The sequence below is a fragment of the Eublepharis macularius genome, chromosome 1 (genome assembly GCF_028583425.1).
Source record: "Eublepharis macularius isolate TG4126 chromosome 1, MPM_Emac_v1.0, whole genome shotgun sequence".
In the NCBI taxonomy this organism is placed as follows: Eukaryota; Metazoa; Chordata; class Lepidosauria; order Squamata; family Eublepharidae; genus Eublepharis; species Eublepharis macularius.
This window is the reverse complement of record NC_072790.1, coordinates 103,666,579-103,678,635: the sequence shown is the minus strand read 5'-3', so window position 1 is coordinate 103,678,635 and position 12,057 is coordinate 103,666,579. Positions and strand designations below refer to the sequence as shown.

General features: G+C 40.0%; 1 protein-coding gene across 2 annotated transcripts in view; it reads right to left on the bottom strand.

Moving 5' to 3' along the window:
* The window catches only part of DSE (dermatan sulfate epimerase), a 66,108-nt gene that overhangs the window by 53,139 nt on the left and 912 nt on the right, over nucleotides 1-12,057 (bottom strand). The gene's annotated exons all lie outside the window — the stretch shown is intronic.

Below are 12,057 nucleotides of genomic sequence, written 5' to 3'. Positions count from 1 at the left end.
CCACTACCTAAGAGGGTCTGCTGTCTCCACTGGTCTATAGACATTCCCTGTACTGAAAATATAATGGAGCAGTAGCAACAATGGGTGAATTAGGATCCAGTGATGGAATGAGGGAAAGACTTTCCCCCCTCTCCAGTTGTGATGGACAGACCCATTATGCTGGTTCCTGTGCCACTGCAGTGCAATATGCTAAGAGTTGTGATGCACATAGGGAAATGAGAGCATTGAGTATTATTAAGAACAGCATTCAGGGAAAATATAAAGTGCAGAGACTAATTCCATCTTTCCTATTTGAAGTACTTGGTTACTCTATATTCTTCACTCAGTGATTCCCCATTTAAGTCATATTCAGTTACACAATATAGATATGCTGCTACAGATAGTATACTTTTTCCTCCCAATGCGCTGATATAAAAGCAATGCAACCAGAAGGTCCTTAATTCTCAAACGACTCTGGAAAAAAACTTACATATATTGCCTTGGGATATATTTTTACCCCCAAGACATATTCCCTATGTTACTAGTAAAAAATGTCCCACCCTCCAAATTGTTTTGCTTGTGGTGGTAATAGTCATAATGTTTCACAGTACTAAAACATTCAGAGCTTAAAAACACACTTTGACATGAGGCAGAATGTTTTGTTTGCACAGATACTGCCCTCTTCTTTTGCATACTGAATAACTCACACTGGTATGCTTCCTTTATAAAGCTATACTTTGTCCCACAAATATCTATATGGTGAGGTTAATATTCTCCAGGTTGTTAGGATCAGCGGTGTGCAAGAAAAAAATATCTGGTTTTCCCATTTCAGAATTTCTGAAGCAGGAGAAAAAGTTGGAAATAAGCGATTTCTGAAGCGGCAAGCTGCTTCGGAAATTGCTCATTAACCAGCTTCTGTATGCTTCGTAAAGATTCAGAGCATACCGAAAAGGCATTTAAACTTCCAGCCCCACTGCTTACCTGACCCGATGGGAGGAGGAGGAGCGGGTTCCCTCCTCCCCCCATCTGCTGAGGGGAAGGAGGGGATTTTCCTCCTCCCCCTCCCAGGTCAAATAAGCAGCAGGGCGGGGAAGTTTAAACCTACACTTTTCTAGCCGGTTGCAAGTGGCTAGAAAATGTAGGTTTAAACCTACCCCCCTTGGCCTGCTGAGAGTGAAGGGAAGCAGTGTGGCTAGGCTTAAGCCTGCAGCCCTCCTGTGGGGTGCTCTGTTCACCCACTGCAGAAGGGGCCAGTGAATCACCCTGGCCCCTTCTACAGCAGGCAAAGGGAAGTGGACGGGGCTAGGCTTAAGTCTGCAGCTCCACCACTGGGCACTGCATTCATCTGGGTGAAGGGAAGCAGCGGGGCTGTAGGCTTAAGCCTGCAGCCCCACCGCCAGGTGCTCTCTTCGCCCGCTGCAAAAGGGGACAGGGAATCCTGTGGCCTGTTTCCACAGCAGGCAAAGGGAAGCGGCAGGGCTAGGTTTAAGCCTGCAGCCCCACCACTGGGCGCTCTGTTCGCCCACTGCGGAAGCAGCCAGGGAATCACCTGCTCCCCTCCACAGCAGGCAAATGGAAGCGGTGGGGCTGTACGCTCAAGCCTGCAGCTCTGCTGCCAGATGCTCCATTTGCCCACTGCAAAAGGGGCCAGGGAATCCCCTGGCCCCACTGCTGGGTACTCCGTTCACCTGCATTGGGTTTCTTTTTCTACCACAGGTATTTTGGTTTTACAGAAAGTAAACTGAAAGTGCCAAGCGGCTGTACTGCGGCGATGGATGCTTTAGTCCTGGGAAATTATCCCACAAGGTAAATCTCTTTGTGTCTTACAAGCATTTTGCAATTGACGACACTTCCCAATTTACCTCCTCCATTATATTATGAACTAGATGCATAATTAATTACAGGTCATGAAACAAATCAGACTATTCTCAATGGAAAGAGTTAATGCCTAACAAAGTAACAGAGTATCACAGTTACAATGTGGCACTTCTCTACAACCCATTTCAGTTCTCCACATCAAAACTTTGTCCATGTTTTCTTTTGTTTTTAAACACAACTTAGAATACATGGACAAACATGCTCTTGTCTTGCAACCAGAGAAACTGTCCATTTCAGCACTGGGAAAATGTTAAGTGATGAAATGTAGTTAACGTGACTGAAAAGAATTATTCATTGCACGTTCAAAATGTGTACTTGAAATATGGATGCTGCCTGAAACTTTCTACTCTGTCTAGAACAGCTAACTGCAGAAGGGAGATACTGAATCTGAAAGCAGACTGTTCTAAAAGTAAATTATCTTTCCCTGATTTGAGCTGAATAGCAATACCTTCTTTATATACCATGTATTCAACCCAGAACTGAATACAAGCTAAATCCAAGGCCACAGTGAGAAGATACAATAGAAAGGACCTTTACAAGCAAACAGTTTGCTTTTACTTTGTGAACTGAACTTACATAAAAACCAAAGACCAGGACAAAGGCAGTTCATTTAAAGTTCAACAGAAAACTTATGGATATGGTAAAAACTTATGGATATGGTAAACACAATCCAAACTAGTGCAATTTGTATGTACACTGGATTTTATCTTTCAGCAGCTGCACTGACCAAACGTTCAATCTGCTTTTAAAATTTATACAGGGGTATTCCACAGATATCCCCAAGAGGGCAGCTACGTGGCAAATGTTAATGCCTGCATATCCTTTCAGCAAGAGCCTCCCTGATTGTGGCAGTTCCAGATCATGATTAGCAGCTGCCATATACTGCTTTTCGCAACTGAATATTATTTTGACATTTATTTCAATTTCCATCACCATTTCTCACAACACATGGGAATGCTATCTTGAAAAACATGGTGGGCAGGAATGGAAAATGTTGTGGGACTGGACACAGAGGAACCTTGTGAATTACTCCTTAGCCTAAAGATTTCAATGAATCTATTGCCTCCTCTCCCTAAAACAGCAGTTCAGTCTCATTGCAGATGTTTATTGGAAAGATCACCTGGATGTTTTCTTTCATAGACAAAGATAACTTAAACATCAGTGCTAATGATAAGCAGAGGGTGGATGTTTGGTAACAATAATTTCAACAAACTATTAACAAAATGTTTCTGCAGTCTATCTGACTAGACTACTGCTAAAGATATGTCCAGAAAGCTCTCTTGGAAATCTGTAATTAAAATATAGATGCATCATCTCCTGACTATCCCCTACTTGCCACCATATGCACTGTGTTTGAAGACAAATGTGTGAGAGAACTGTAACAAAAGAGTTATGCTCATTTTCCAACAAGCTGTCAGCCAATCTGTCAATATATAACTAAGCTCTTTAAAGCCACATTCATTTTAATGGTGCCAGAGCAACAATAGGCCACACAGCTTGTAGCAATCATATTTAGGTCAGATCTGGTGACAGGCTAACAACTGCACGAAAGGTCTACACGGACCTATAAAATCCATGAAGGATAGATCCAGAAAAATCCACTTAAAATAGGAGGTTGTTTCATTGGACTATAGCAGTAACTTGAGGCTTGCTGACATTGGGATGCATGGGACATTTCAGGAGGAGTTCTTTCCTGAGGTCGTTTCCAGAAGTATTCCCCAAATGATTTCCTTTCCACATATCTGACGTGAGCGTTGCCTCATGAAAGCTCATGCTGGAATAAACACTATTAGTCTTTTAGGTGCCAGTGGACTTTTGTTTTATTTTGCTACACCAGACTTAACATGACTACCCCTCTGCAATTATGAAAAGCCACCCAGAAACATGAACAAATCATATAGCACTGAGCTATATTGAGTTAAACAGAAAATATAAACACTATCTTCAAAATAATTACACTGTTTAGCTCTCCTCAACAAGATGTACTGATTAAACAAGTCTCAGTAAACTTCAAGTTACAGGACTTCCCATTTTTTCATTGCTATGAAATTACATCTGTAATTTCCCACTGAAAATCACTTAAGATTACTTTATTGCTTTAATTGTTAAATACATTCCTCTGCTCATATTGAAAATTGCCACTTGCTTTTTCTTGAATATGATTTTTTTCACTTCAGTTTCAAGGGCCTCAAAAAATTGTGACCTTTAAATGTATATATGATTTTCTGGTAATTTCTTTAGAGTGAAAACATCTGTTTTCTGAGCATAATAAATTCTTTCAGACCCTACCCTAATATTTCATTTCTCTGCAACTTCACATATCATGCAAAAAAAAAATGTAAACTGAATATGTATTCATTAAATGGTATGTATTCGTTAAAATCAACAGGACCAAAGTGTAAATCATTTAAGCAAAGAATGCCCTGTCACTAGAAAAGAGACGTGCAAAATTAGTTCTATGAGATTAGACTGGATTAAATTGCACAGTGTTCAGTTAAACAGAAAATATAAACAATAACTTTTTTCATTGCTTACATCTGTGTACCAAAATGTCACACACACCCCAATAAACTATGTGGTATGTTATAAACGCTGAAAATTTTCTTAAGTACTCATTTTTTGATGTTTGTCTGCCCTTTTCAACAATTTAAGTAAATCTTTATAGGCAAATATTTTGCAGTTTTATTATCATGACACCAGCAGCTATACACTATTGGGTGCTGAAGCTCAACTTAAAAGGTGATTTACTGAAATTATTTATCTATTTACAGAACTTATATCCCTTCTTTCTGCCCTCATCAGGGTAGCAGGAATTAATATAACTGAAGGGAAAAAAGAAGAAAAGCAACATAAAATCATTAATAATTCTCCAGCATGAATATAAAGACTTATAGCGCCATTCTTAGTGGAGTTACAGGCTTCTCAGTGAACTGAAATCAACTGTCTTAAAAGTCTGCAATTCTAGTTAATATGGCACTGTAAAAATCAGAGTATAAAACTATACCATTAAAACTACTGTATAAAGTAATCATTTCCAAAAGTCAGCATTGTAAAACTGTAAGCATATGGGCAATACCATAGCTGTGAAATAAATCACAAGAAAAAAAACGGAATTCAAACTACCAGGCTTGCGATTATATTTTGAACACTTTTCCAGTCTCCAGGGGCAGTCCCATGCAGAGCACATTACAGTAATTTATTGTAGGTGTGTCCAAAGGATGGATTATATGCCACTGTTGATGCCTTAGCATTTATCCACAGAATGTATTTAATACCACCTCTAAGTTACACGCCTTAGGAGTGGAATTCTGCTGAGAAGACATCAACCCTTTCCTCCTTGATTGGCCTGATCAGGCAATCGAACTTCAGGCTTGTCTGGACTGAGCTTGTTTATTGACATTCATCATGCCCCAAACTACTGTTTCCAGACACCTGTTGAGAATGTATCTGACTCTGCCGATAAGGAAAAACAGAGTTGTATGTCATTAGCGCGCTGATGACCCTTTACTCTGAATATCTAGACAACCTTCTCTCAGTGGTTTCATGCAGATAAACAGCATGGGGAACACGATGAAATCCTGCAGAACACAACAGCACCAATGCCAAAGAATCTGTTGACATTATTTTCTACAAGTGTTCAGTTGGACAGGAACACAGCCTCTTCAGTTCAATGCCCTGATACCCATCATGGCTAACGGTCCAGAGATATCAGGCCTGTTGCTGCTAAAAGATCCAGGAGAATAAATATTCCTATCTTTTATTTATTTATTTATTTATAGTCCACCTTTCTCACTGAGACTCAAGGTGGATTACATAGTGTGAGATTAGTACAATCAGTATCAGGGATATTTCCATAAACAATGTCATAGGATTTTACAAAGATATAGAATTAGCAAGGATCCAATACAAAGTTGCTGAGACTTGCCTGAAACAGAACATAATCAATTCTAGGACTGATATATATAACATTAGGCACAGGTAGTATATAGGAGTACATATTCAAAGCAACAAATAATATGCAAAACAACATAGTGGTTAAGTCTATGGTCTCTTAACTCATTAGCGAAGCATCTGAGACCCCCCTCCCTACAATACTTCTGACCTCCTCAGGCAGGCCGTTCCACGGGGTAGGGGCCACCATAGAGAAAGCCCGTGTGCGGGTTGCTGTTGACTTCACCCATGTGCAGGCTGGCACCTGCAAGAGACTCTGTACGGATGAGCAAAGCTGTCATGGAGGGACATAGTGAGGGAGGCAGTCCCGTAGGTATGCTGGGCCAAGGCCACTTTTATCTTCTGATAAAAGTCATCCGAGTGATTAGGATAGTTTCAGTCCCCAAACCAGTTGGAAGCAGGACTGAAATGCGTCTAGATAATCAGAATTAAAACTCAAGTCATCCTCTCCCTATTGTTTTACTAGAAAAGTATCTATCTCACATTTCAATGCAGAGCAGTAGTGAACAAAGATTCTATGCTTGATTAACCATTATTGGTTGGGACTCTCAAAGAGCACAATGCAATGCCTAAGAAATTACACTAGAACAGCAATTTGCTTGCTCTTGAAGGAGAATATGGTCAACTTAACTGCTCGTAGGATTCTACCAGTGTGATGGGAAACTGGCAGAGCTTGTGGCATGACAAGGAAGAACTTGGTAGAACCCCATGCTGACTAAGGGACCAGTTCTATTCCACATGATGACCTAATAATATACGTACCTTCAAAAAAGGAAGCATTCCTATTGAAGTTAATGGTGAATGGAACAGTTCTCCCTCTCCACAGCCTTAGTGGCTGATGTTATTCCAATAAGCACTACACCCAGTCATAACATATTACAAGGGATATATAAGGCTGAGATTAAAAACACCAGTCTTATGTATCAAGAGACATAGCATAATTCTCCATCACTCTGGCTGTCCCTATTGAACCAGGAGCATACACTTAGGGACTATGGTGGTGGGTACAAAAGAATCACTTTTCATGAACAACAAACACCCAATAGCCAAGTTAGAACAGATAGAAATAAACGTGATGAACATTTTCAGCTTAGAATTTTTACAGCAATGATATTAGCTCAGGGGCTTGGGAGATACACAGGTGGCTCTTCTGAGCTCTGTTCCCCAATGTGGCCACCAGCCCCACATTCCAGGAAATTGGGCAATGCCATCACCCTGTAGTGCTTCTTCATTACTTTTAAAAGTCTATTTATATATTAATAATCCTAAAGGCATTCCAATAAAAAGGCTTGTCTATATAGATAATTACAAGTAAATGGAGGATTTTTTTTTACATACATAGAAGGGCTAACTGATCTACACATATACTTAATTTTAAGCAAGCCTTATTAACTTCCATTATTGGGCTAATCCTTTTATAGTGTTCAGGCTGCAGCCTAATGCATTATATGGCATATTCTCACCTAATAAAAAATTAAAGATTCCCCGCCCCCACACACACATTTTAAGGCCCACTTCTTTACTCCACACATCCCATCTAAATGGTTTTAGAGGTATGTATTACATGTAGGCACTCAAGAGTCAGCACAGTAAGCACTAAGCAGCATTCTATAAAACCGTAATAATTAATTTTTAAAAGCAGAATTCTGTTTAAAAGTCAAGTTTTGAATTGCGCACTTCTGAAAGATGGCAGTATTTAAGCAAGGTTTCATACAAAGCCAAAGCAAGCTCCCTCTCTATAACTTTTAAGTCAGAGGCTGGGAAAACAGTGTAGTGAAGAAACCATATATTAAAACAACAGTATTTTCTGTTATGCTGTTGTGACAAGGTACGTTCTCAAAAGCAGAGACTGTTTTTGGAAATTGTTAAGATTTTTTAATTCCTCTTGTCTTCAAACAGAAAGACGTGCTTCTGCTTTTTTTTTACTGTACTCTGCATTTCTAACTTCCTTTATTTAATTAGGATAAAGAAGCACAAGTAGATCTTGTTTCCTCTACCACTGGACTTCCAGCTGGAGTCTTCAACAATCAAGCTGCTTGGTTTTCTGGAGTGAAGAAACCATAGGTGATTAGAGCCCCGAAAATTTTAGTATCTTGAAGGGAAAGAAGGGTGGCTGGCTACAACTTTCATATGCAACTCTGGGATGTGATGGTTAACTGGATATGATTTCTGCTGGCGGAGACAGGCTCATTGTATTAAAAAATCACTCTGCTTCCAGTAAAGGCAAGTTCCTACATCAACAGAGATGCCCCAAGATTTCTGTGCTGGGAATTCAATTCCAAGGCAGGCAGGAGTCCAATTCATACTGGAGCAGCAAAGAATTGGGGCTTAAGCTTTTCCCACTGTGCCATTTTCCCAACCTGAAATGGCCTCAGGGGTCAGGGAAGTTTGCATAACAGGGCAAACAGTGGCTCCCTGGGTTGTTTCAGGTCAGAAGAACAGTAGGCTTAAGCCCTTTCTCTCCATACATTGCAGTTCTGATCCAAGTGGGCCCCTTGAGCAACTGGGAATCTTGAACTCAGAACAGATCATGACTATTCAAGCACAGGATCAAACATGTCAGGACTCAGGACCGACCATTGTACCTGGGCAGATGATGTAAGAACAGCAAGAAAAAATGACAAAAAAGTGGTGGAACTGACCAGTGTATGATTTTTGCAATAAAAGCCATCAGGCTTTTTAGAAACTGTATTTACTCTAGTGACTTTGCTATAGAGACTCTCAGTTGGTTGGATCTAGACTAAATTTCCCTCAGATGAATGGAACTTCTTTGCCTCCCCCTTCCCATTGCAGCCAGCTTTTATCTAAGAAATGCTGTTCCTGGGGGACAGGGGACCCTGAAGAATGACATGGTGGGGGAGTCTGCAGCAGGAACAGGGAATCAGTAGAAACTGACAATTTAGTCTGGTGACTTGGTCTGAGATAGAAATGTTTCCTTAGGGGAAAAGTGAAAATTTTGGGGGGAAAGTTTCCCCTGAAGTAGGTACAGTATAGCACACGACGGCCCAACTCAGAACTACACTACGTAATGCTTGTAATGCTGTGTGCACGCTTACCTGAGAAAGCCCAGTTAAGTCTGACTGAGGGACTGTATTACATAAATGAGCTACAAACAAATGAAAGACACACAAGTCATTCAAGGTTACTTTTTATGTTCTCATTATTCAATTTGTTTAGAATTCCTTCATAAATTATTGTTCCCATGGTATATTTTTATTCATACAAAATTTCAGACAAAGTACAGAAATATTGTTGAAGGCTTTCATGGCCGGAGAACGATGGTTGTTGTAGATTTTCTGGGCTGAATAGCCGTGGTCTTGGCATTGTAGTTCCTGATGTTTCGCCAGCAGCTGTGACTGGCATCTTCAGAGATCTCTGTCTTTTGGTGCTACACCTCTGATGATGCCAGACACAGCTGCTGGCGAAACATCAGGAACTACAATGCCAAGACCATGGCTATACAGACCGGAAAATCCACAACAACCAAAGTACAGAAAGTATGGTGTTGTTCTTTCCTGTGTTTTCTTTCTCTATGACATAATGTTTATGTTTGAATATACTATCATCCAGTGGGACTGTGAGTGTGCAATCCTCCATACATATAAGATTCTCCATTCTCTTTATCACAAAAAGATGCATTCATCATATATTCATCATCGGAGAAATGAAAATCTGAAGCCGGAACAATGAGAGCAATCCTGAGAAAGTTTGGCATATCTAACTCTTCTTGAAATCAATGTAACTGAGACCCCAATTCTACGTGATTTATTCCGAAATAGTTCTCTAAGTTCAAATTAGCATACCTGAGAATGAAGCTCTAAACACATTGTCTTAACATCCTGTAATTTTCTCTAAATTCTTCCCAGTAACTGCATATATAACACATAGCAAACAAATTCAAAATTTAAATATCACTGTTTCAAGCACTCGAATATTATTTCTCTACAGACATAAATATGAATATTACCTATAATCCCATGAAGCAAAAAAGTTTAGTGAGGGGGAGGGATGGATTAAAGTCAGCTCACCTATCAAAGGCCACATCACAAGATGTTACATCATTAGGGACAGATTCCAAATGTTTGGTGGCTTCCCAGTTTGTGCACGCCTTTGTCACTAGGATTCCCTCCCTCTCTTTCCTGCAGTATTCAGTGCCACACTAGGAAGTGGCAAGCAGCACTCAAGTGTTAAGATCTGGAATGCCTGATTCTACTTAATTGAAAGGAACTGGCTCTCTGAATCTCTTATACACCACATTGAACAGAAACAGAAAAGTCAGAAAAGTGAGGCATTTGATACTTGGAGTGTTGCATTATCTCATAACTTTGTAATGTCTACTTCTTGTGAGTCACAAAATAATCTCATCTCAAAAGACTGGTTGCCAGACATGTTGCCAGCAGTTGCCAGACATGTTGACAACGATCAATATTTTCCAAGAGTAATCTAAATCATACACAATGTGAAATAAATTGGAAGACGCTCACAGAGCAGTAAGTTAAGTAATGAATGCTACTTATTATAATGATGATGTAGTATAAACCAAAGTTGGAATCACATGTGCATTTTAAAACACTATGCATTATCATTTGGGAATCACCCCAACTTCCATTAATTTGCATCCCCGGCATATGTTTTTCCCAGTTTCACACCAGCCCCAGTTAGCATGGGAGAAGACACTCTTCTACTTGCCTATCACAGATGCTGCCCCATAGTGCCCTGTGAGTAGATTCAAAGTCAGGCCCGTAACTCAGCTTGCATCCACATCTTTAAGCCTGCATATCTCCTGTCTCTATTAGCACAAAGCAATATACAAGTCAAGTATGCTGATCAACTTCACATCCACAGTGCCTTGTCAACTGTCCCTTTTAAAACCATTTAATATTGCTAAGTTGTCCACTGTTACCTATATAAGTTTTTAAACAAACAAAAGAAAAATCTTTGAAGTGCCTGGAGGATTGGAGAGACGAAGGGAAAAGGATACAGATAATTAACAATAAAGTTCCAATTACGTGTTGTATGTGTCAGAAATCCAGGAGAACATCAAAGAAGCATGATGGATTCTGCTGCTACGAGCCCTTTCCTTTGTTGAACTAGCAGTGCTTTCCCCTACCACCTCTCCCTGCTTTTCTTCAATTGCTATGCAAACTATTTGTTGAAATGGCATCTATTGGAGGTAGAAAACATGATGGCATGGCTTCCTATTTTCTAATATACAATTCTTGGCAGTGATGGAAGATTCTTCCATACTAGAAGGAAAGGCAATGCATAAAAGCCATTTGCAAATATGTAGAATCCTGTGGAAAAAAGAATGGACGCAGGACACTTCTGATAGGTGACACAAAAACTGCAGGAAAGTTCAAGTGTTATTGTAAATATGATCTTCAACCGATTTAAAAAAGTGGATACAGGCACATAGAAATACAGATTTAAATGTCTTTCCCACATTCATTAAGTCTTTCCCGCATGTTGAAAGAAATGGTAACAAGAGCTTTAAAACAGCAATGTGAAATTGAATTAGAAAAGTTAAGGATGTTGACAATTCAATTGAATTATGCCCTCCTTCAAGACAGTTTCATCATCTTTTTGTTCATGTAGCCAAGGCTCATGAATCCAGTGTGGTACAGTGGTTAGTGCTGGACTAGGACTAGAGACACACAGGTTCAAATCCCAACTCAGCCGTGAAATCTACTGGGTGACCAAGGGCCTGTCATTCTCTCCCAGCCTAGTCTACCTCACCAGGTTGTTGTGAGAATGAAATGGAGGGGAGAATGAAGTATGCCAACCTAAGCTCCTTGGAGGGAAAAAATACAGCAAATAAAATAAATTTAAAGATAGATAAGCAAATGGATTCACCCTACTGTCATATTAAGAGCTAACTGGTCAGACTGCATTCTCTGATGAAGAGTGCCCTGACTCTCAAAAGCTCAAACCTTTGAAATCTAGTTGGTCTTTAAAGTGCTACTGGACCTGAATCTAGTTCAGAACCAAAACAAAAGCAGTTCCAGAAGAACAAAATGCTATTCAGAACAGAGCCAATAAAAACCTGCAACAGGGCAGACCAGTTAGACGTCTCTGCACCAGCTCATGCTAGTAGTTACTGGCTCATAAATTTTCATAGCTCAGCAGCATTAACTCTACATTCAAAAACAACACAAACCGATCCAAGGGACTTGTTGGCGTCATTTAAAAAAAAAATCTAAATCTCCATGCAGCTTTTGCACAGCACCCTTTGTGGTTTCGTTGCTAGGT